Source organism: Leucoraja erinacea, chromosome 18 (assembly GCF_028641065.1).
Source record: "Leucoraja erinacea ecotype New England chromosome 18, Leri_hhj_1, whole genome shotgun sequence".
Lineage (NCBI taxonomy): Eukaryota > Metazoa > Chordata > Chondrichthyes > Rajiformes > Rajidae > Leucoraja > Leucoraja erinaceus.
In genome coordinates, this window is record NC_073394.1 from 22,547,080 (window position 1) to 22,573,955 (window position 26,876).

The following is a 26,876-nucleotide window of genomic DNA, read 5'->3' on the forward strand; positions in this document are numbered from 1 at the left end:
GTAGCATTAGAGAGCGTTAATATTTAAACCAGTGTTTGTGGTGCTAATAAAATAAGCTACGTTTTTCTGTATGATGCAGCTGATTGATGTTAAAACTGTATTCAATTAGACCTGCTCTTTTAACACAGTATTCAGGTGGCTGATGTAAATAAACTTCTTACCAAAATGTGATGGTGGTGGTAGATTCAATAATGGTAATGTCATTGGATATCATGGGAAGGTTATATTATTTCTTGTTACAGGCAGTCATGATATAACTATCCATATAAGTGCTATCAGTTCAAACATGGATACTACCAATGTCTGGCTACATGTAGACAAGAGCAAAAAAAGTGCTGGATGAATTCAGCAGGCCAGGCAGCATCTGCAGAGGGAAAGGAACAGTATGAAAAGGGGTCCCATCAGTAATGTTGTTAATTTTCCTCCATTGATGCGGCCTGGCCTGTTGAGTTCCTCCAGCCATTTGTTTTTTGCTCATGATTCCATCACCTGGAGTCTCTTATGTCCCAATGTAGGCAATGACTGTTTAATTGCCTGACAGGCTGTAAAGATAACTGATTATTGCACAATTTGTCATCATCACCACTTTTCCTATGATGAAGAGATATTAATTGATGAAGCTGAAAGATGTATCTGAAAGATGCATCATATGCACTGTCCAAAGGAAATATACAGTATCACAGTATATATTAAAGTCCAGATAATAGCCTACTGTAAGATATGACTGCTTTTATTTCAATTTTATTCGGGCTGCTTGATAGCACAAAACCCCCTCAACATTAATGGCAGCCACTTTCACCTCAACTCTATTACTTATCCACATTCACATTTGAGCCAAGGCTGCAATGAGATCTAGTGGAATGTAATCAACCATTGGGTGAACAGATTTTTGCCAAGTGCTGCTTGATAGAACTGTCAACAACACCTCCATTATTTTGCTGATGTTTGGCAGTATAATAATTAGGCAAAATAAATGGTTCTGCTTTACAACAGAGCACAACTAGACAACATTCTACACTGTAGCGTATTTGTTACAATTGGAATTGTTTGGCTTGAGGGACCTGGCTAGTATAGCAGAACATATCTTTAACAGAGGCCAGGACAGTAACAGTCTCATTCATGGCCCAGTTCATACAGCTATTATGATGCAGAATGGATCAAATTAGCTGAACACTGCGTTCTATAATCGTAGAGAACCTGAGAAAGAGGGTGTGATGCATTATCTTCTTGATACTTTTGCCTAATAACGACAACAAACACTTCAGCCCCATTTTTCTGCTGGCTCTGCCATTGTTGGAAATTTCGGGCGCATTGCTAACAACAAGATCCAACAGGAGTTCTGGCTCTCATGTCAGTTCTTTCACCTATTGCTGCACTCTTGGCAACAATGTCTTCATGACTCTGTCAGCTCAGTCAGTAGTCGTCAGTATCTTTGGTAGTGGTACTGATAAGTCACACACATTGATGAATTTTGAGGAAGAATATACTTTGTACTGAGAGTCAGGGGAGAGGGTAACGAGATATGGAAGGGTACAAAGAACATGTAAGGTGTGAAAAGAGCAGATTAAAGTAGACGGTTCATTGGTGGATGAAGGGAAGGTGACCACAAGGCATACAAACAGTATAATTAATCAGGACAGTGAAACTAGTATGAGAACTAGGATGGGGGAGGGAAGGAGAGAGGGAAAGTAAGGGTTACTTGAAGTTGGAGAAATCAAAGTGTATACCGCTGGGTTATAAGCTGCCCAAACGAAATACGGGTTGATCCTCCAATTTGCATTTGGTCTCACTCTGACAGTGGAAGAGGCCCAGGACAGAACAATCAGTATTGGAATGGGGAGGGGGGGGGGGGGGGGGGGGGGGGGGGGGGGGGGGGGGGGGGGGGGAGTTTAAGTGTTTAGCAACTGGGAGATCGCGTGGGCACAGACGGACTGAGCTAAGGTGTTCAGCAAAATGATCACCCAGCCTGCACTTGGTTTCACCAATATATTCGCAGTTACTCAAGCATTTTGTGCCTTTCATTGGTGTTAACCAGCAACTGCATTTCCTTCCTACACAATACATTTTGTATACTTCCAAATGTTGTTCAACACAGGAATACTATTTCATCATTTGGCATAGCTGGTGCTCAGATCAATATCTGAGTGATCCATTTTATTTTATTGTCACTTTTATTTTTTTATAGCTGTTTGATACTGCTGAATAAATTGTTGAGTCATTACAGTTAAGTGTCATCCACATTACCATGAGTGTGTAACCACAAAGAGACTAGCCCAGAGAAGAGCAGCAAATTTCTATAATGAATCAAGCAATCCTGTAGTTATTTGGTTCTTATGTTCTTACGATTATTGTTAAACTTTATGTAGATTTTTCTCATGTTAAAATTCACTCAGCTATTTTCTCTATAGTAGGGACAATAAATCTGTCTACTAATCAAGGTTGCAATACAGCTCACATATCAAGTAATGCCCTGCTCCAAATTAAATTGTGTTCCCTGATTTGCAACAAAACACATCCAATTAGAACAAATATACTTTGAAAGTCTATTATATTGCATTCATAGGGATCATGATGTGTAAGCCATTTCTTAACAGATTTATTGAAATGCACCAGTAACAGAATTGAAGTCAATTGAATAATAATAACATTTAGCAACAGAATAGCAGAAGCTCTGTCCAAAATAATGCACAAATCAGATTACCACAGATCAAAGTTATTACATTTGCAGATAAAAACAGAAAATACTGTAAATACTCAACTAGGTCAGGCAGCATTTGCTTCATGTCATAGGCTGAGACTGACAATCGACAATAGGCGCAGGAGTAGGCCATTCGACCCTTCAAGCCAGCACCGTCATTCAGTGTGATCATGGCTGATCATCCCCAATCAGTACCCCGTTCCTGCCTTCTCCCAATATCCCCTGACTCCGTTATCTTTAAGAGCCCTATCTAGCTTTCTCTTGATAGTATCCAGCGAACTGGCCTCCACTGCCCTCTGAGGCAGAGAATTCCACAGACTCACAACTCTCTGTGTGAAAAAGTGTTTCCTCGTCTCCATTCTAAATGGCTTATTCTTAAACTGTGGCCCCTGGTTCTGGACTCCCCCAACATCGGGAACATGGTTCCTGCCTCTAGCGTGTCCAAACCCTTAATAATCTTATATGTTTCAATAAGATTCCCTCTCATCCTTCTGAACTCCAGAGTATACAAGCTCCATTCTCTCAGCATATGACAGTCCCGCCATCCCGGGAATTAACCTTGTAAACCTACACTGCACTCCCTCAATAGCAAGAATATCCTTCCTCAAATTAGGGGACCAAACCTGCACACAATACTCCAGGTGTGGTCTCACTAGGGCCCTATACAACTGCAGAAGGACCTCCTTGCTCCTATACTCAACTCTCGTTATGAAGGCCAACATGCCATTCGCTTTCTTCACTGCCTGCTGTGCCTGCATGCTTAAATGGATTTTTTTTTGTTCAATGTCACGATCCACATCCATTCAGAGCTGAGCAGGGAGCCCAGATACTCTTACATCCAGCAAACTTAAGTCATCACATTATCTGAGCAATATTCCAATAGCACAGCAAATAGAATATATATACCAGAGCTTTATAACTTACCAAACCAGGTTCGGACTCTTTTGGCCCCGTCCCCCAAGGCAATATTCCACCACTGACCCATAACCCCCAACCGTTGGGATGCCAGAGCCCCGTTGTGACGCGAGTCACGGCAACACTCCATCAACTGCGCCTCACCATCCCTCTCACTTCAGGTAGCCCCGGCATTCCCCCCTCTCTCTCTATCCCTCCCCCACCCAAGTCACACTAGCTTCTCATTTTCACCCTACAAACATCTTACAATGGCCAGTTTTGTTTATCATCGTTTTTTTTTTTTTACATACAGTGCCCTCCATAATGTTTGGGACAAAGACCCATCATTTATTTATTTGCCTCTGTACTCCACAATTTCAGATATGTAATAGAAAAAAATCACATGTGGATAAAGTGCACATTGTCAAATTTTAATAAAGGCCATTTTTATACCGTTTGATTTCACCATGTAGATATTACAGCAGTGTTTATACATAGTCCACTCAATTCAGGGCACCATAATGTTTGGAACTCAGCAATGTCATGTAAATGAAAGTAGTAATGTTTAGTATTTTGTTGCATATCGTTTGCATGCAATAACTGCTTGATGTCTGCAAATCATGGAAATCACCAAATGCTAGGTGTCGCAAAGCTCCTTTGTTGCTTTAGCAGTATGTTTGGGATCATTGTCTTGCTGTAGAATGACCGCATGCCTATGAGTTTTGAGGCATTTGTTTGAACTTGAGCAGATATGATGTGTCTACACATCAGAATTCATTATGCTACTACCATCAGCAGTTGTATCATCAATGAAGATAAGTGAGCCAGTACCTTCAGCAGCCATACATGCCCAGACCATAACACCCCCACCACCGTGTTTCACAGATGAGGTGGTATGCTTTGGATCTTGGGCAGTTCCTTCTCTCCTCCATACTTTGCTCTTGCCATCACTCTGATATGTTAATCTTCATCTCATCTGTCCACAGGACCTTTTTTCAGAACTGTGGTTGCTCTTTTAAGTATTTCTTGGCAAACTGTAACCTAGCCATCCTATTTTTGCAGCAAACAGTGGTTTGCATCTTGAGGTGTAGCCTCTGTATTTCTGTTCATGAAATCTTCTGCGGACAGTGGCCATTGACAAATCCACACCTGACTCCTGAAGAGTGTTTCTGATCTGTCGGACAGGTGTTTGGGGTTTTTTCTTTATTATAGAGAGAATTCTTCTGTCATCAGCGGTGGAGGTCTTCCTTGGCCTGCCAGTCCCTTTGCGATTAGTAAGCTCACCAGTGCTCTCTATCTTAAGGATGTTCCAAACAGTTGATTTTGGTAAGCCTTAGGTTTGGCTGATGTCTCTAACAGTTTTATTCTTGTTTCTCAGTCTCATAATGGCTCATTTGACTTTCATAGGCACAACTTTGGTCCTCACGTTGATAAACAGCAATACAAGTTTCCAAAGGTGATGGAAAGACTAGATGCCGAGAGCTCTCTTATACCTGCATTGAGGCATATAAACACACCTGAGCAATTACAAATGCCTGTGAAGCCATAAGTCCCAAACATTACCCTGCCCTAAACACAGCTGTCATTTCTACATGGTGAAACCAAAATGTATAATAATACCCTTTAATAAAATCTGACAATGTGCACTTTAACCACATGTGATTTTTTTTCTGTTACAAATCTCAAATTGTGGAGTATAGAGGCAAATAAATAAATGATGGGTCTTTGTCCCAAACGTTATGGAGTGCACTGTATCTTTCATTCGGTGCTCTTTATCTCTCCACATCACCGTCTATATCTCTCATTTCCCTATCCCTAACCAGTCTGAAGACGGGTGTCGACCCAAAACGTCACCCATTCCTTCTCTCCAGAGATGCTGCCTGTCCCACTCAGCACAGAGTAAGGCTGTTACTCCAGCCTTTTGTGTCTATCTTTGGTTTATTGACATGCTTCAGGGTATGAAATTAGCATTCTTATTATATATGGCATGTTTGAATCTAGACCCACTAACATGACTGCATTAAACTGTCAATGGAAATTATTCAGAAAACCACTCTCCTAAGGGGCAATTGGAAATAATACATTTTGGACAAAAGTTTCAGGATGTCTACAGCGCCTTCACAATTCACACTGATGTATTTTTACCTCTCAGTGGAGGCAAAGTTATTGGGTATTTTAAAAGCAGAAGATTAATAGGTTCTTAATAAGTAATCGTGTCAAAGGTTACGGAGAGCAGGCAAGAGAATGGAGTGGGACAAACAGATCAGCCATGATCGAATGGCAGTGCAGACTCTATAGGCCAAAGAGCCTAATTCTTCATCTATATCTCTGAATATAAATAATTATGCACTCATTGTATTAAAGACTTAGTCACACTTTAAATAGAAAATCGTTTGGTGCCCTACATACAATAATAGATATATTAACCTTGAAAGGTGCAACTCAGATCAATAACAAAGCTGAATGAGAGCGACATTGTGCAGATAGGTTATTTATGCATTTGTTATAATGAGCAAACTGCCTGCATATGACTTATCCCCAATCTCAAACAAATTTACAATGAAACATTTTACATTCCAATTCGAGCACACGCCTCTCAAATTTCATAATAGCAAGAAAAATCAGGGTGTGCTCTTGATTTATTTACCATTCCAATGTGGATCTACTTCAAACACAGGTAAAGTGAAATTAAAATTATCTATGTCCATTCCATCGATACTGGGTCTAAATCCCAGAACTCTATTCCCTACAGCAGCGTACCCTCACCAGAGGGATTTCAGCATTCATTACAAAGTGTTCATGAGCTATTAGGGATGGACAATAAATGCTTCACCTGTCAGCCTTGCCATGACAAAATCAAAAATATATTTTTTTAATCTATTGAATTTGGAATCAGCTTTACACAAATGAACTGCAATTCAACCTAAGACACAGTAAACAGCATATAAAATCTGAAAAAACTTAATTTAGACTTTCCGAAAACTAATCTGGTTTTGTATTAATGTAACAAAATTGTTTAATTTCCCAAGATACGGAATCTTACAGTGCAGAAGTATCAATAGTACCTGTCTCTGTCCATATGGAATCTTCAGATATACTAATGGAATCCTGGATATTGTTTCTTTCAATTTGCTGCAAGCAGATATTCAAGTATATTTCAGAGTTTCAGATATAAAATGGCAACATTACTATTGCACTTGCAAATCTACATTCGGCCAACTGTGCCACATCTGCATCACTGCCATCCTCCTCTTGCGAAACAGGAAATTGCAGTAATAATGCTGCATTACTCAGATTCTTTCACTGATGGGAAAGGCCCATAACTCATCCCAATGGCATTTATGAGTTCTTAAGTTATTGTGGGTGATGGCCTAACAGTGGAGAACTCATTATTTCTCAGAGCAATTCAATTTCATGGTGGAAGCAGGCTTGATATTTGTTGCAGACATACGCTGGTCAATGTGTGCTGTCAATCAATAAAATTCAGGATAGGAGGTCAAATATTACCTACAACACAGTAGACATGTTGGAGCCTGCAACAATAAAAGAAAATTTGTGGAACACCAAAATACAAATTATAAAATTTCCTTTGCCTCATTGTGTTCTAAAAATGTGTCCATATTTAAAAATAAATTATAAAGACCATAACACTTGCTGCTTACCAGTTAAGAACCTCCTCCAAGGCCGTTATTCTGCTCAACAACTGTGACCAACATCAAACACTTTACATTAACGTCCTTGCCTTCCAACTTCAGTAAGACCTTTGATTCTGATGGTACTGACCCCATCATCTCTTAATGAAATGGACCAGGATTATTTGGCTGAAATGTTAACTTTCACACTCCATAGATGCCACTGATCTGGTGAGTGTTTCGAACATTTTCTGTTTATGCTTATTTACCGTCCTTATGGATTGGAGCTTGTATTTGGCTTGATAGTAATGCTTCAATGAGCCACATGCCAAGACCTGACGTTACAGATTAAATAATAACGTACTGTTGCTGAAGTTGGACCATTAAGCAAATATTTTGAGAGCTGTTATTTCATCCTATTTAGCATGTTGGTGGTGCAGCACAAAGAAATGGAGAATGTTTCCTAGTGTAGGTACGACTTTGTCGGTTCCAATTAGATCTGCAATAGGTAGATTTGTGAGGATGAACTAAAGGAGATTTAATTGGATTAGTTCATTCATTGCAACCACAGATCCATCCTGGCAGCTGAGACATTCAGCCACTAAGTTAGCGGTACTTTGGAACCATTCTTTGTTGATTCTATAGAAACGTAGCAACATAGAAAACATAGAAAAATAGGTGCTGGAGTAGACCATTCGGCCCTTCAAGCCATTCAATATGAGTATGGCTGATCACCTAAAATCAGTACCCCGTTTCTGCTTTTTCCCCATATTCCCCATAGAAGTCCTGCTTTTTAGCCTCCTACCTAGTTCTTTATACTCACGTTGCAGCACCTCTTTCCTCTTCTTACCCACGTCATTTGTGCCTACTTACACAACTACTTCCGGCTGCCTACCTTGCCTCTTGAGGATGTTCTGAAGTCGGTCTGTGACATCTTCAGAACATCTTGGCGTCAGGGAGGCAACACACCAAGCTCGAGTCTCGCCTGTCGCCACAGAATCTCCTGTCCGCACCTCTGACAATGGAGTCACCCACCACGATGGCTCTGCCTAACGTTGGTCTCACCGGTCGAGCCTCAGCGCCAGGATTCGAGTTATAGAGCTGTCCGCCGCTTGGACTGGAAACGTCGTCTGCCCCGACAGCTTCCATGAGGGTGTACCTGTTTTCAAGAGGTATTTCCACTGAGGTCTCCTGCACTTGTTTCATCTTTTTCCTTTCCATCTCTAACCGTTGCACCTCCTGTACTCTTGGAGTGACGACCTGACTGTAGGTCCTGTCCAGGAAGCATTTGTGTTCCCGAATGGACTGCAGATCATCCAGCTGCTGCTCCAGTTTGCTAACTCGGTCCCTGAGGAGCTACATCTGGACACAGTTCCCACAAGTGTAGTGGTCAGTGACACCAGCAGTGCCTCTGACTTCTCATATCCTGCAACAAACACACTGCAATAACATTCCTGCCATCATGTTTAAATATTTAAATTAAATCAAACACACAACCAATTAAATGTAGCCTCCTCGCCAAAGACTCTTGAGCCAAAGACTTACACCTTACCTCTCTAAGACACTTCACCTCAACAAGGCCGCTCCCAACAAGCCGTGTTGATACACCTGAACTTAATTTTATCTAATCAAGCCTTCCTTCAGCCAATCCAGTCACTCGTTGATCTGGCCACTGCTCCTCTGTGACCTTTTAGGTAATATGACATTGCTATTCCCAGAGCTTCTTCAAAATAATCATTTTGATTTAAAATGCAAATGTACTCTGGGCAGAAAAATATTTTAAACTTTTCTATGCTCTTGTTCAATAGTTGTGAATCCATAGATTATGTGTTTGTTGGATATGTGCAGAAAATACAAAACCAGCGTGCAACTGGCAGAGCTCATAGAACCCACAAAAAGTGCAAAGCTTTGCAGTCCTTCCATATTTAGTCATGAATAAGATTCGTCCTTTTATATTTCTGCCCATTGGATGTTAATGGAGGGTGATTCAGAAATGCAGTTGAATGGCAAGGCACAATGGCGATAAATGTTGGCTTGCCGCAATATTCACATCCCTTGAGAATAAATTGTTAAAAATGATCAGAACAGGAATTTAGGAGAAAATCTTTTGCATGCTTTGAAGCAATGAAACAGAATGATTCATTTTAATGTTGATCCGTATACTTGGCTTGAAAAGAAAAGCAGATGTTTTATTGTTACTCTGGCTGCAACAGGTCGGAAGAAAAACAACAGCACCAGGGAGGTATAACCATTTTATAATATGAGATCATTTTTGGTCTGCACATTTGCTGGATGGTTTATTCTAAAATATGCACCAATCACAGAATCATGTTTGGAACAAGCAATTTATTAAAAATGATTTTGTTTAGAGTTTTTTCATATTAAGATATAAAATGTAATATCAGAAGCACATGTCTGAACAACTGCTCACTCAAACATAAATCTTTCAGCTGCTGACTACTACTACTATTTTCCATTTACATTATACACTTTGATTGATGAATACAGAGCGGACACTAGCCAGAGGAGAAAAATAAGGTGGGGCCAAGTCAGGGTTACCAGAGAGCAAGGCAGGCAGAGGGAAAAGCACAGGAAATATTTTAATGCTTAAAGATATTCTATACATTCAGATCTGGTCTCAAACACACAACAAAGCATGTATTGACAACGGTACAACAGCCAATGAACTGGAGGCAAGGCAGCAAAGGGTGCATGACGTGGGTCAATCAGGCAATTGATTGTATAATAAAATCCCTTTAAAAAGCAAAACAAACAGAATCATGACAAGAATTTAACAGTTTCTACCAATAAAAGGCAGAGCAATATTTTTACAGGAAATGGCAGTGGATAGAAGATGCAAATATCATTTCAGCAATGTGGAAACATGCTTAAATGTGCGGAAATTACCCCAAATCCCACTCTTCCTTAGAACAGCGATCTCATTACATGCAGCAAACAAGAAAAAGTTCTAAACCATTTTCAGAGGTTCAAATATAAATAATCTTACAACAAATCTATGACTAATCTAATGACTCTAATCAAATCTAATGACTCTAAATCCATTGGCTGTCTATTGATTCCAATAACCACAACTCGTGAAATTCGTTAATACATTTCAATATATAAATCCAGGTTTTGTTCCTCCTTTCATTATTGAAAAATATGCATATTGGTGTGAAGTATCATGGTTGCTTTAAGATTGGTGAGGTCACTATTATCTTAAAGAAACTGAGTCGTGTGTCATTTTATAAACCATTAATCGGGTTCAGTTGACAAATTGACTGCCATAATAACCAGAGATGTATCCCTTGTTTCTTAGGCTGCAAACTATGTATCAGTCAATTGTACAACACTGGACAGCGCAACAACAACAAGATAGATATCGAATGTGAGAGTCTGCATTGCTCGAGTGAGACTGGTGAACCTGCGACTTAAAGAGAGAACAGCAAAACAGAAAGGAAAGTTTCTCATTGCTCAAGTCAACAATAGAACCCAAAAGCAGGTAGATTGTGGTCCTGCTGCATTTTGGTATTGTAATACCATTGATGTGATAGAATGTAACATTTATTAACCCTTATTAAAATACTGTCATGTCAAGCACCATATTTTCATTAATTTCATTTTTTTTCATGACATAATAGGCGGTCATGCAGCCTTGAGTTCTTCATTGCCTCTCAGATCAATCTTATCAGTCCCATTCCCCAAGCTATTTCTCTGTAACCGATTCTCTTTCACACATCATCACTCCCTTTCCTAATTCTCCTGCCATCTACCTACAATAACAGATAATTATCAGTGGCAAATTAAGTTACCACATCTTTGCGATTTGAGAAGCAACTAGAGCACCCATGGGAAATCCATGCAGCCAGAGGGTAAATATGCAAACTCTACATAGAAGCTAGGAACTGTGCAGCAGTAACACTAACTGCTGCACTGCCCAATTGATGGTGAAAAATAATGCTAAATGAAATTTACTGCAGCAAAATTATATTAAAACTTACAGAAAGCAAAAGTAATTTATCATGTTATTTGAGACAGATACAGGTGCACAACCTTTTATCCGGTGTTCCGGAAACCGAAAAACTCCGAAAACCGGCCATTTTTTCCAGGATGTCATCTGCACACCAAAGCTCGCGTTTGGCGCCAAACTTGACCCGAAACGACCCACGGTCAACCCAGGTCTGTACTACTGTAGTGGCTGCCTCCTCCCCGGAGACCGGGGAGACACTTAAACATCTGTAAATCATTGCTTAAATGTTAGTCAGTTAGTTTGGAGGGCTTTTATGTGAAGGGGGGGTTGAAGGGGTAAACTTTAATTCTTAGTCCCCTACCTGGTCGGAGAGACGGGGAACGGTCAATGCCTTACCGGGTCGCCGTGCAGTAAGCTCCGCAGCGCTGTGGCCGCCAACTCCCAGCTGGGGCTGCGGGCGGCGCCGGTTGTAGCTCCGACCCCGGCAACTAGACCCCGGAAACCAGTCCCTTCGGCCCACAACATCCATACTAGTGCTCCAGAAAGCCCCCCCCCCAACTGGCCAGCAATATTGGAATTGGTGGAGAGGTGGAATATTGTGTTGGGAGACCAGCCCTCCTGTGTGAACATGGGACCCAACGGGTCCCACTTAGTCAAGAATATTTTGTTAGCATGTTACTGATATATTTAATGTACTTGTTCTCCCCAAAAGATAACAGGTGCACAACCTTTTATCCGAAAGCCTTGAGACCAGACACTTGTCGGATTTCGGACATTTTCGGATTTCCGAATGGAAGATTTTTAGCGTAGATTAGGTAGGTAGCGCGGGCGGCTTGAAAAGCCTGGAGCGACTGCCTCCTCCCCGGAGACCGGAGAATCATTGTAAAAATGTTAGTCAGTTAGTTTGGAGGGATTTTATGTGGTGGTGGTGGTGGTGGGTGGGTGAAGGGGGAAACTTTAATTCTTAGTCCCCTACCTGGTCGGCGACTCCCAACATCGCGGAGCTGGGGGCTCCGTCCGGCCGCGGGCGGCGCCGGTTGTAGCTCCGACCCCGGCAACTCTACCCCTGGCTGCGAGGCGCCCCAAATCCAGCGCCGCCCGCGGCCGGACGCCCCCCCCTCAGCTCCGCAAATGTTGGGAGTCGGCGGCGTCGCAGCGCTGGGATACCAGCGGGAAGCGGGCAATGCCTTACCGGGTCGCTGTGCGGTAAGCTCCAGGGCGTGGAGGCCGCCTTCTCCCAACATTCGCGGAGCTGGGGCTGCGGGCGTCCGACCGCGGGCGGCGCTGGATTTGGAGCGCCTCGCAGCCAGGGGTAGAGTTGCCGGGGTCGGAGCTACAACCGGCGCCGCCCGCGGCCGGACGGAGCCCCCAGCTCCGCGATGTTGGGAGTCGCCGACCAGGTAGGGGACTAAGAATTAAAGTTTCCCCCTTCACCCACCCACCCCACCACCACCACATAAAATCCCTCCAAACTAACTGACTAACATTTTTACAATGATTCCCCGGTCTCCGGGGAGGAGGCAGTCGCTCCAGACTTTTCAAGCCGCCCGCGCTACCTACCTAATCTACGCTAAAAATCTTCCATTCGGAAATCCGAAAATGTCCGAAATCCGACAAGTGTCTGGTCTCAAGGCTTTCGGATAAAAGGTTGTGCACCTGTTACTTTTGGGGAGAACAAGTACATTAAATATATCAGTAACATGCTAACAAAATATTCTTGACTAAGTGGGACCCGTTGGGTCCCATGTTCACACAGGAGGGCTGGTCTCCCAACACAATATTCCACCTCTCCACCAATTCCAATATTGCTGGCCAGTTGGGGGGGGGGCTTTCTGGAGCACTAGTATGGATGTTGTGGGCCGAAGGGACTGGTTTCCAGAGGGCTAGTGTGGATATTGTGGGCCGAATGGATTATTGGGCTGGCAGATCAGTCACTCAGGCCTGGTGGGCTGGCATCTCACTCAGGCCTGGTGGGCTGGCAGCTCAGTCACTCAGACCTGGTGGGCTGGCAACTCAGTCACTCAGGCCTGGTGGGCTGGCAGCTCAGAAGGCCTGGTGGGCTGGCAGCTCAGAAACTGCCGGAGATTCTGCCCAAAACAGGTGACTGAGAGAGAAGAGGGAGAAGGTGGAGAATCAATCTTAGACATTTTTCATCTTTTTCTGATCACAGCAATGGAGGGAGGTCTATACTGGCCTGGATCTCACAGGGAGCAAATGAAGGGAGAGAGAAAAATACTGGGGTGAGGTTTAATACTTGCAGTTTCAAGCACAGGGCAGGCCAAGCCAAACAGCTGATTACATTTTCATTTCACTTCCATTGCCATTGCAGTTTCAAGCACATTGCAGGCCAAGCCAAACAGCTGATTGCATTTTCATTTCACTTCCATTGCCATTGGAGTTTCAAGCACAGGGCAGGCCAAGCCAAACGGCTGATTGGAATTTCATTTCACTTCCATAGCCATTGCAGTTTCAAGCACAGGGCATGCCAAGCCAAACAGCAAATGCATTTTCATTTCACTTACATTGCCATTGCAGTTTCAAGCACAGGGCAGGCCAAGCCAAACAGCTGATTGCATTTTCACTTCACTTCCATTGCCATTGCAGTTTCAGGCACAGGGCAGACCCAGCCTAACAGCTCATTGCACTTTCACATCATTTCCATTGCCATTTCAAGCGCAGGGCAGGCCAAACAATTCATTTCATTTTCATTAAGGGCTAACAAATCATTTATTGCAAGTGCATTGAAGACTCACAGTTCAGTTGATTCACAGCCAAGAATGAGAGTCGTGGCCTCCCTCGCGCGATCTTGCAGAGGGACTGAGTCATGTTCAGGTATCCGGGGTTTTATAGTCCTGCCCCCCCTCCCCCCACCCCACCCCCGGAAGGGGCGTTACCTTCATCGCAGTGATTGACAAAAGCGAGAGGATCTCAAGGTTTTTTAAACACTCATAACTTTTTTATTTTATCATCGACTGGAAAAATCCTCGGGGCCAGCTTTGCGGAGGACTGTGAGTAAGATGGCCAAAAATCATACCTATATATGGTAGCCTTTTTTCTAAAATCAATACACAGTGCAGACAGGAAGTGGTCAAGATGAGATTTTTAATAATATAGTTAACACTTAAAAAAAGTCAGGTTAAAAATATCGATTGAGAGGGAAAAACAAAGGAAAGGTTGACATATCCAACTTGCCATGGTGTTAATGCAATTGATATTTGTGATCGAATTCTGGACGATCAGAATGAAGGTACCAAGTCAAGGAATAGCTCAGTGCGCATGAATAATAATACGAAACAGTTCAATATGCAAAAGACATAATAAAGGAAATATGTGATGTATTTTTTAAATGAATAGGGGAAGATAGCTCTGGAAATTAGTTAGATAAATTTAAAGAGAAAATGTGCATACAATTTGTATTAGAACAATGGAGAACAAGTGTGACTAGAGGGAAGAAAGCCTGCAGTCAACGAAACATTAAGAGCACAAAGTGCTGGAATAACTCAGTGGATCAGGCAGCATCTCTGGAGAACATGGATAGGTGACATTTTGGGTCAGGATTTAACTTAAATAATTAAGTTGAGTGACAGGTTGAGTGAGTGGGCAGATGCATGGCAGATGCAGTGTAATATAGATAAATGTAAGGTTATCCACTTTGACGACAAAAACAAGGGGGCAAATTATTATCTCAAATAGGTTAGGTTAGGTAAGGGGGAGGTACAGCGAGACCTGGGTGTCCTTGTACACCAGTCACTGAAAGTTGGTGTGCAGGTACAGCAGGTAGTGAAGAAAGCTAATGGAATGTCGGCCTTCATAACATGAGGATTTCAGTATAGGAGTAGAGATGTTCTTCTGCAGTTGTACAGGGCTCTGGTAAGACCACATCTGGAGTATTGTGTTCAAGAAGGAACTGCAGATGCTGGAAAATCGAAGGGACACAAAAATGCTGGAGAAACTCAGCGGGTGCAGCAACATCTATGGAGCGAAGGAAATAGGTAACGTTTCGGGCCGAAACCCTTCTTCAGACTGATAGGGGGTGGCAGGGAGAAGGAAGGAAAAGGGAGGAGGAGGAGCCCGAGGGCTAGGGGATGGGAGGGGACAGCTCGAAGGCTAAGGAAGGGGAGGAGACAGCAAGGGCTAACAAAATTGGGAGAATTCAATGTTCATGTCCGCCGGATGCAGGCTCCCCAAGCGGAATATGAGGTGCTGTTCCTCCAATTTCCAGTGTTGCTCACTCTGGCAATGGAGGAGACCCAGGACAGAGAGGTCGGATTGGGAATGGGAGGGGGAGTTGAAGTGCTGAGCCACCGGGAGGTCAGGTAGGTTCTTGCGGACCGAGCGGAGGTGTTCGGCGAAACGATCGCCCAACCTCCGCTTAGTCTCACCGATGTAGATCAGCTGACATCTAGAGCAGCGGATGCAGTAGATGAGGTTGGAGGAGATACAGGTGAACCTCTGTCGCACCTGGAACGACTGCTTGGGTCCTTGAATGGAGTCGAGGGCGGATGTAAAGGGACAGGTGTTGCATTTCTTGCGGTTGCAATGGAAAGTGCCCGGGGAGGGGGTGGTATTGGAAGGAAGGGAAGAATTGACAAGGGAGTTGCGGAGGGACCGGTCTTTGCGGAAGGGGGGAGCGGTCCCATCCCCCAGCCCTCGGGCTCCTCCTCCTCCCTTTTCCTTCCTTCTCCCCGCCACCCCCTATCAGTCTGAAGAAGGGTTTCAGCCCGAAACGTTACCTATTTCCTTCGCTCTATAGGTGCTGCTGCACCCGCTGAGTTTCTCCAGCATTTTTATGTACCTCTGAAGTATTGTGTACAGCTTTGGTCTCCTAATTTGAGGAAGGACATCCTGGTGATTGAGGCAGTGCAGCGTAGGTTCACGAGATTGATCCCTGGGATGGCGGGACTGTCATACGAGGAAAGATTGAAAAGACTAGGCTTGTATTCACTGGAGTTCAGAAGGATGAGGGGGAATCTTATAGAAACATACAAAATTATAAAAGGACTGGACAGGCTAGATGCAGGAAAAATGTTACCAAATTTGGGCGAGTCCAGAACCAAGGGCCACAGTCTTAGAATAAAGGGGAGGCTATTTGGGACTGAGGTGAGAAAAAACTTTTTCACCCAGAGAGTTGGGAATTTGTGGAATTCCCTGCCACAGAGGGCAGTGGAGGCCAAATCACTGGATGGATTTAAGAGAGAGTTAGATAGAGATCTAGGGGCTGGTGGAATCAAGGGATATGAGGAGAAGGCAGGCATGGGTTCTTGATAGGGGACGATCAGCCATGATCACAATGAATGATGATGCTGGCTCGAAGGGCCAAATGGCCTCCTCCTGCACCTATTTTCTATGTTTCTATGAAATAGCTTTCAAGGCAATTAACTCTGTAGAAGCAACGTGAAAATGCGTTACAACAAAATACAGCAATCAGAATTAACAAAAACACACCATTAATTATAGCAGACTTGGATTCTTCCACAATACCAGCTAAAAGTGGGCATCACCCAGAACAGTTGATGTTCAGTTTAATGTCCTGGTTCGGAAAGCAAAGAATCATTTTGACCAGCACATCAAAAATATTTCAAAGTTAAACATTTTGTAAACTTAAACATATGCCAACGGAGGCAATCATTGAATAGTTGTGAATTTATCAACCAAATAACACAGTGCAGTTATATAACTTTCCAGGACCATGTTTTGAGGGACATATGTTCATGCAATCTAGTCACTTTCACCAAAGCTGGTTGGAACAGAACTTATGCACTGGAATTCAAAATAATTCAATCAGCAAGGGTTTCAGAATAGGATCACAGATATTCTAATGGGATCACTGGAACCTGGTTTTGGATAGAAACCAGCAGGTCACACGGAAAGCCTACCACTATTATTGGAGCAGTAGCAGAGGAGTGTTCCAAATATTACAGTGACGCATGTAGACCAGGTGGTGTAAATGATGAACAGCATTTATGCAACAACCAGCTGGCAAGTGAAACCGCTGCAACAATTAAAAAAATTGACTCAAATTTAAAATGAGCACTGACACAGATGCAGATTGTTCAGTGAGGAGCCATTTGCTCCTTTGCAAATTTCCAAAAGTACAGGCTAATATTCTTCGGTCCCTTCTCACAGGCTAACACATTTATCTAAGAATCTTGATTACACAAACCATTTGCAATAAATATTAATATAACACACCATCGAAATTGCTTGTTATAATTCCATGTTTACTTTGTATTTCATGGACCACCAAGCGCTATCTAATACCAATATTTACCAGTTTCTCAATGTTTACCAAGTATTCGACATTTCTATTCTTCCTACCAACAACCAGATTCCTGAACTGCTGAATATTTCCATCATTTTCTTCTTTTTTTTCAGCTTTCCGGCATCTGTAGTTGATTTTAACTTTTCAAGCCTCAATCCCTCTCGCCATTTCATCATCACTTTTCTCTAAAATAATTATGACAAATCTCAAATCGGGTCCCATCCACACATTATTCACCTGAGAACATGCAAGTACTTTGCAACCATGCTCCTGACTATGTCACAAACACACACAATTCCAATCAAATAACTGTTGTACCTATTGACTGCCTTTCTACAATCAATGCACTTAGTCAAGTTGTTCTAACAGTCCTCCAAGTGCAACTTTCTTGCAACCGCCATCCCAAATCTCGATTTGCTTTTCAGCGATATAAATGTATCTATTTTGAATATGAAGAATGCAAACAGTGCAACACATTAACCACTTTGATTCATTCACAGGCTGCTTATTACGACTTTATGTGAAGGGGCTTCGGCAAAGATATTAGCCCACCATGAGTCCAACTAATTCTCCAGAATGTAGACAAAAGTGCTGGAGAAACTCAGCGGGTGCAGCAGCATCTATGGAGGGAAGGAAATAGGCAACGTTTCAAGCCGAAACCCTTCTTCATGGACTGATGGAGGGGGAGGGGGGGGGGGGGGGGGGGGGGGGGGGGAGAGAAGAAAGGGAAATGGAGGAGGAGGAGCCCAAGCGGAATACGAGGTGCTGTGAAAACTTCATATTCCGCTTGGGCAGTCTGCACCCTGATGGTATAAACATTGAATTCTCCAATTCCGTTAGCTCTTGCTGTCTCCTCCCCTTCCTAGCTCGCTCTCAGCCCTCGGGCTCCTCCTCCCCCTTTTTCCTTTCTTCTCCCCGCCTCCCCCCACCCACCATCAGTCTGAAGAAGAGTTTCGGCACGAAACGTTGCCTATTTCCTTCGCTCCATAGATGCTGCTGCACCCGCTGAATTTCTCCAGCACTTTTGTCTACCTTCGATGTTCCAGCATCTGCAGTTCCTTCTTAAACTCATTCTCCAGAATAGTAGGCAACAGATTCTGCAGTTATCTGTCTTTCCTTGTGACTTGTTAAATTTAGCTTTACTTTCAATTAGCCAGAGGCATTATTCCATTTCATATCAAAGAACACAAGTGACAAGAATAACTAACTTTCAAAGGTACCAATGAGCTATAAAATATTATGGGACAAAGTGTAGCTCCAGACCTAATTAGAGCTTGAATTCAAACAGGTACAAAAGAAATCTAAGCAAGGCCAGATCAACTGCCTTTTATAACACAGCAAGATTTAACCAAAGTGCAGTATCAAGGAATCCTGGCGCAAAAAGAAAGCCAATAAGAATCAATCATCCCTTTGATAAACACCTGTTACAAGAAGGGAATATATTGTGCTTGGTGGAGCTCAATAACTGAATCCCCAGAGAATGACCGTAGGAGTTCCTCTGGGCAATATCCTGGCTCCATCTTCAGCTGCTTGATCAATGACATTCCTCAGCTACCGCAAAGACTTCACGGGGAGGGACCACCATTGCATACAGAGTGGCTGGCCCCTTATAACCTCTCAAACATCTCTCAGATGCATTGTTATAAGGAGGTAACTTGAGTAGTTTTGATGCATTGTAAGAGAAAGTCTCAATTTGATGACAGAATGAATGTACAGAAAGACATGCAAGGTTGCAGGTTGCATTTCCTGTACATGTTATGTTGAAAGTATCTTGCTATTAAAAGCAAAAACATTCACTAGAATTCCATTTGCAACTTCACAGAATACAAAGGACCCATATCTGTGAGAGGTTGATTCCTTATCTAGGTTGCTCAGCAACTGATTTTGCAACTGCATGTAGTTTTCACACATTCACTGTTGTTTTTAATATAGCCACAACCAAAGGAATATTTCAATTTAATACCCAGAATTTTGAATAATGAAGGAGAACGCATTAGACAACTGTCGGTAGTTTAGGCGTACCTGAATGTTTGAAAAATTGATCGAAGTCCTGGGATCCTCCATTTAACAGAAACTTTACAGGACCACACCCATTGGTGTTGCAGCTAAAAACAGACCACAGATTGTGTATACAGTAGCAAGAAACCACCCTCCCAACTCTCCTCCCTGCATGGAAAAAATAGAAGTCAAATGCATAAAGCAAAACCCTTCATTCTGATCATAGAATTTCATATTTAAAGAATGTAAGTAATTGAATTCAGTTTGAAACCAGGGTCTTAAACATGAATAAAACAAACTACACAGGCATGAGGCATGACGTGGTAATAACAAGTTTGAATAGTACTCAAAAACAGATAACTGGAGGAGTCAAAAACTTCAAATTTCTGGGCCTGCATAGCTCAGATTATCTGTTTTGGACCAACAACATTGATGCCAACATAAAGAAAACCCATCAATGCTTCTACTTCCTCAGAAGACTGAGGAGATTCGGCATATGGATGAATACTATCTTGAACTTCTACAGGTGTAGAGAACATGTTGATTGGTTGCTAAATGGCTTGGTTCAAAAGTCAAAGTTAATTTTATTCATCACATGCACCCGAAGGTGCAGTGAAATGAATTTGCCAGCATGTGATGCACTTAAAAAGAACACACAATGCACAATAAGATTTTTAACACAAACATCCACCACATCATTCTTCACTGTGGTGGAAGGCAACAAAATTCAGCCAGTCCTCCTCCTTTGTTCACCCGTGGTCAGAGCCATAAACCCTCCGTAATCGCCGCTACAGACGGCCGATGTACAGGCCCTCGCGTCGGGATGATCAAAACTCCGACGTCGGGGTGGTCAAACACACTCCGCAGCTTGGAGGTCCAGAATCGACACTTTCCTACCGGAGAACGCAGCTTCAGGATGTTATAGGCCGCAGGCCGGCGGTCGGAGCTCTTCTCTGGCGATCCCCAGCAAGGGATCCCCGGCAAGGGATCCCAGATGGTAAGTCCACGCCACGCCAGTGGCTAGAAGCTCCGCAGACCACAGCCCCATGATGCCAAAGTCACCAGGCCAGCGATCGGAGCACTCCTCTCTGGCGACCCCCAGCAAGGGTTCGCCCGCTCCGCGATGGAAAAGTCCACGCTGCGTCCGCTGCTGATGCTCCGGGCACGACTCGGGGAAACGCCGCTCCAATCCATGCTGTTAGGCTGCAAGGGTGGCGACATGGAAAAAGTCGCCTCCCTGTCGAGGAGCCGACCGAAAGCGAATCCCCCCACCCAGGAACGAAGAAGACTGCAAAAAGTGTATATCAATGGTATATCAATGAGGAGTCTCTCAAACTTCTACAGGTGCGTAGTAGAGAGCATACTGACTGGCTATATCGTGGCTTGGTTCGGCAACTTGAACGTCCAGGAGTGGAAAAAAAATGCAGAAAGTTGTGACCACTGCCCAGTCCATCATCGGCTCTGACCTCCCCACCATCGAAGGGATCGATGTCGCTGCCTCAAAAAGGCTGCCAACATCATCAAAGATACACACCATCCTGGCCACAAACTCATCTCTCCATTGCCATCAGGAAGAAGGTACAGGAGTTTGAAATCTGGAACATCCAGATTCAGTGACAGCTTCTTCCCCACAGCCATCAGGCTATTAAACACAACATCAAACAAGCTCTGAACAATATCAGTCTATTATTACTATTGCACTTTATCTGTTCATTTATTGTGTATACATATATGGTCTATGGTATATAGACATACTGAACTTTTATCTCCTGTTCAGTATTATGTTTACATATTCTGTTGTGCTGCAGCAAACAACAATTTCATTGCCCTATCTGGGACACATGACAATAAAACTCTCTTCTCTTGACTCTTGTTGGAAGCTGGCAGGAAGGATTTTATCAGTAAAAATCTTGTTTACGTTGGCTTTTTTAAACCTTGAAATAACAATAACGTGAAAATAGGATGAAATCTTAGGTAAACCTGATTACGGCGTGGACGGGGAAAATGTGAGTAAGAATATGTAAATATTTAATCGCTAGCACATAGCGTTTTGAGGAAGATACACAATATACAGACATGCACACACACATACATGCACACATACAAGATGAGACGTCTTTAGGTATACTAGACCAAGTGGGACCTGTTGCGTCCCATCCCCCAACGTGGGGGGGGGCGGCATCACACGGGAGGGCTGGTCCCCAAACGCAGTGTCGATACTTACCCGGAGATGGGCGCCCCCCGGAGCCAATCACCCCCAGCACCCGTTCCCCCAACGAAACCCGTTGCCCCAACGCAACCCGGGCCGAGGGCAGCGAGCGTGGCCGAGAAAGTGAATAAAAGCAAGGCGGGCTGAGTCGACCGAGCTGGGCCTAAATAAAAGCAAAGCAGGCCGAGCCGACCGAGCGGGGGGGACCGAGCCAAACAACTGGGGCCGAGAAAGTGAATAAATACAAGGTTAATCTTCTTTTAAAAACCGCGAGGTGTTTTAAAAAAAATCTTTCTTTAAAGATGGCGAAAATGAAGTCAGATTCAAGCATTGTAGAAGCCGTTGTTGAGTCAACCTCAAGCAGTGCAGAAGTGACCATTGGGTAGCTGATGAAGCTGTTTTTGAAATGAGGCCCTCCCACTGACGTCACTGGATCATTCGGTTTAGACACCACTGTGTGCTTATTTTCAAACTTCTTACATAGATTACATAATACAATACAATTTATTTGTGTAATTTGAACCTCATTGAGGTTCAAACGAAATTTGGTTTCTGCAGTCATACACACAAGAAAAAAGAACCAAGACACAACACAATTTACACGAACATCCATCACAGTGAATCTCCTCCTCACTGTGATGGAAGGCAAAGTCTTATCTCTCCCCTGCACTCCTCATTCTCCTCCCGATGTCAGTCAAAGCCTCCGGCGGGCAATGGTAAATATGTCCCGCGGCCATTAAAGCCGCGCCGGGCGATGCAAGGCCGCGCTCCGGGTCTTGGTGTTGGAGCTCCCGGCCAGCGCTAACAAGTCCTGCGGCCATTTAAAGCCGCGCCGGGCGATGTAAGGCCCCGCTCCAGGTAATTTTCAACCCCGCAACTCGGGCGGGAGAAGTCACCGTTGCGGAATCCCCGAAACGCGGTCTCCCAGCAGGGACCAGCGGGCTCCCGGTGTCACCGTCCACCAGACCTGTGGCTGGAGCCTCCGAATCTCCAGGGTCGGGTCGCAGCCATGCGCCATGGTTAGGAACAGGATTCAGTATGCTTACCACGTTCAGAAGTTACTTGGCATTTTAGTATTGATGTGTGTGTGTGTGTGTGTGTGTGGTGTGTGTGTGTGTGTGTGTGTGTGTGTGTGTGTGTGTGTGTGTGTGTGTGTGTGTGTGTGTGTGTGTGTGTGTGTGTGTGTGTGTGTGTGTGTGTGTGTGTGGAGGGTGTGTGTGTGTATGTGGTAGAGGGTGTGTGTGATCAACAAATAACAAATAGTACAGATAATGTAGTTTTTCACAGATCAGAGCTTATTCGTTATGTTTAATAGCCTGATGGCTGTCAGGAAGAAGCTGTTCCTCAATGTGGATATTTCAGTTTTCATGACTCCAGATGTCAGGCATAAGTCAGTCAGTCAGTCCAGAGGCCATGAGTGAATCAGTCAGCCAGTCCAGAGGCCACGAGTTAGTCCTATGGCAGTGAGCGAGTCCAGAGGCCATGAGTAGGTTGCTCATCGTTCCCCCCCCCCCCCCACTGACATGCCCCGCCTCAAGACGTTGCCCTCCGCCTGGCTATAGGACGCTCCCCCTCCTGCCCCCTACTGAAGCCACCCCCATCGCCCGCTGCAGGACACCCCCCCTCCCTCATCAATCCACGAGAGCCCCCACCTGAAACCGTCCCACTCCCTCGGCTGCAGGACGTTTGCCACCCCACACCCCACCCAGACAGCCCCCGCCTCAAATAAATGTTTTGCACAAATTCTTCAGTGAGTCCAGAGGATTGAGAATTACAAAACAATGGAATTCTTTAATTTGCCACAAGAAATGATGCAGACACACACTGCGATGAACAGGAAAGTGAAGATGGCAAGCACAGTCTAAGTCCTTTAAAAGAAGAGGAGGGTGGGGAGAAGGGGGGAGAAGGAAGGAGAAGGGAGGAGAAGGAAGGAGAAGGAGTGGAGACACTTTTAAAAAGCCAGACAACTTTTAATAAGCCAGAGATACACAGCTGTGAAGATCGTCGGGCATTTAACATTACCGGTCGGTTCACCTTGGCTCTGAAAACTCGTGCTTACGTTTTTTTCCCCCCCAGTGAGCCAATGAAAATGCCCGGTCAGCAAAGGCGATTAACTAAAACTACCTACGACTAGCTCGTCTACCTAAAACTACATGGCGACCCCACTACAACAGCACCTATGACTACAAAAGTATCGACTTTCTCCATGGCGAAAAATTTTCAACATGTTGAAAAGTTTGTGGCGACCATACTGAGGCCGCGACTAATTCCCAAAATGCGGGAACTCCTCGCGATCATGAAGGAGGCTCACCAGGGACCACCAGCGAACATGTGGCGGACTCACCAGGGACCACCAGCGAACATGAGCACAGAGTCTCCTGCACTCACCTAAAAAGTCGCCTAAGTGGGACAGGCCCTTTAGTCTATCTATGGAAGGTGAGTTTAATGTTGAGAACTGCAAGGCTCTCATTATTCCCTCCATTTTGATAGATTAGAAGAAGTAGACAAATAAATACATTTCAGAGTGTACATCAGCAAATCACTGAATGTTGGTGCATGTGCAAAAAGCAGGCAAAATGGCCTGTAGTCTTTAGATAAAGCACATTGCACTTTAGATATAGCGATGTTACAAAACCTACCTTCAACGGCCCTGCAGATCTGCCACTGGCTTTGTGTGCGACTCTGGAGCATTTGAGGGGGGGGGGGGGGGGCGGGATTAAAATCCTGTTTTTTTTTTGTTTTGTTTTTTAAATCGCTGGACAATTTAATCGTTGGAATAAAGTAAAAAGCGACTTCTAACACCCTCAATGCCTTGGGTATTTACAATTTGTTTTAACTTTATCATTTCTACCTTTTTCTAAAACTGCAAATAATGACTTGTTTCCGTTAATGCTGTTCAGTGTTTTTTTCCCTTTACATTTTAAACAGATGTCTCAGAAGAAGAAATGCAAAATTGTCAATCCAAATGCCCAGCAAAAGTGACTGATTTAGACAGCATTTGCAGAGAATATCCGAATTTGGACTACTACAAATGTGATGATCTACAGGACATTCTTAATGGGAAAGTAGTGGGCAGAAAGGCATGCCATGCATGGTTTGAAGTGCAAAAACCTGTAGTTTATAATGCCAAAATTGAAACGTTGAGGAAAAACAAGTTGAGCAACTGATCTTCTCCATAAAGACTTGGTATATTGCTAGAAATTGTAATTTATTTACCTATCTGTTACGGAGTTACAGCATATAATACAATAATATTAAAGTTCTGATCTGGAGAATATCACATTTTTGAATTTTCAAGGCAGTCTTGGTGTTTATTACTAGTTCCGTCACAACAATCAATTTTGTAATTAGCTACAATTAGGTAACTACCTAATTATATGCTTTAATTTCAGGTCATCCAAGTAAGATGTTTCATATTTGTTTCAGAATGCTTCAATCTACAATAACTGAAAATTTCATTTATTTTTAATTTTTAATTTTTAATAAAGTTATGGGCTTTTGACTGTGCTCGATCACAGCTTTTGTGTTAAGTCAATGGAAAAGCAATAGGGAACAAGATGCTAATTTCCTAGTATGAAAATGACCATAACTTTTTTAACACTGAAGATATGAAAGTGAATTAGATATCAAATTAAATTTATTTTTATGATTTATCTGATGGGATAAATTACAGACTTGATTTTTTAAATCTCAAAATTTTGTAACATTCCTATCTAAAAGGGGGTGAAAATCAAGCGTGAGGAAGCGATGTTTCGGTTGTTCAAAGCCATCATTATATTCCAACTAGAATGTAGCCGTTTGTATGTGCACATAAGGAAAGCTTAAGCTTTAAATCAAGAGAACAGAATAATTTTCATTTTCTCCAATTTTAAAGACTGATGGATGTTGCAATCAAGTTACAGGTACTAGAACTAATCAAAACTAATTCAATAGGGTGGACGCGATAAAGTAACTTCAGTAGTAGAGCCAAGTAGTTATGAAGTGAGATTCGCAGAGAATCTTCAGTGCAAAGAGGAGTGAAAATATGGAAGTTCGGAACTTGCTATTCCATAAAGCTATAACTTTTTCTATTCATTCATTTTATGTATGGATGGAGTCAGAAATTATCATCCCTAAATGCTCTCATGAGGTGATGGTAAGCCATCTTCCTTAGTATTTTGATAATTGGTTTAAGATTTAAAAAATGAAAATTAATGAATGAATTCCATAAATTAGAGTCTCCTATGCAAACTCCTATAACAATACAATATTTCCTTTTCAATGGACTTGAGTAACCATTTCTTTTTAATTTTAATTCTGCCTCTATTTTCTACATTTCTGACTATGTTAACCCAGCTTCACTTCAATTATGTTGTCTAACTTGCTGAATGGTAATCCATTTTTATTTCAGATTTCCATTATTTGTAGAGTTTTTCTCTTTAGCCTTTAGAGATAGTGCATAAACAGGCCCTTCAGCCCAGAGTCCGCGCTGACAAGTGATCACCCCGTACAGTAGCACTATCCTACACATCAAGGACAATTTTACAAGAGGCAATTAACCTATAAACCTGTCAACCTTTGGAGTGTGGGAGGAAACGGAAGCACCCGGAGAAAACCCACATGGCCACAGGGAGAACGAACAAACTCTGTACAAATAGCTATAACTAATTAATTTTATTATTATTCAGCATCTAATGGTTACCAAAATTTGTTAAATATCTTGCAAGACAATAACAAAAGAATCAGCATGCCATTTAAATGCTCGATTCTTTCACTCTGTAGGCATCTGTTACATCTAACCAGATTGCTAATACGATTCAGATCACTGCAGCTGTAAAACAATCAATTCTCCAGTGGAAGATCAGGCACAGAAAAGTTAATTGTCTTAAACTGAATGTGTTACCCAGGCAACAGGACAACTGCTGATGTTCAGCGTTCATTTCCTGTCAACAGATTGGCAAAAAAAAGCAAATCTGATAAAGATTTGGCTGTCCTCATAAGTGCTATTGTGTAAATATCATACTAAATTACAGTGTCTCATCAATACTTTTGTAATAAAGCAATAAGTGTTACTTTTAAAAAGGAATTTTAGCAGCAGATTGAAGATGGGCAATTGTTATCTGCTCAAAACATGGTTAGTATTTTCATCAGATAATCTCAATTACATTTTTTTTCATTTTCTCCCCTAACTTCTTCCTTGAAGTTCAATGACTGTTGAGTTAAACTATTCTGTG

The 26,876-nt window shown here is 42.9% G+C and overlaps 1 protein-coding gene across 4 annotated transcripts in view; it reads right to left on the reverse strand.

Moving 5' to 3' along the window:
* dagla (diacylglycerol lipase, alpha) overlaps positions 1 to 26,876 on the reverse strand; it is a 174,089-nt gene that overhangs the window by 107,903 nt on the left and 39,310 nt on the right. The gene's annotated exons all lie outside the window — the stretch shown is intronic.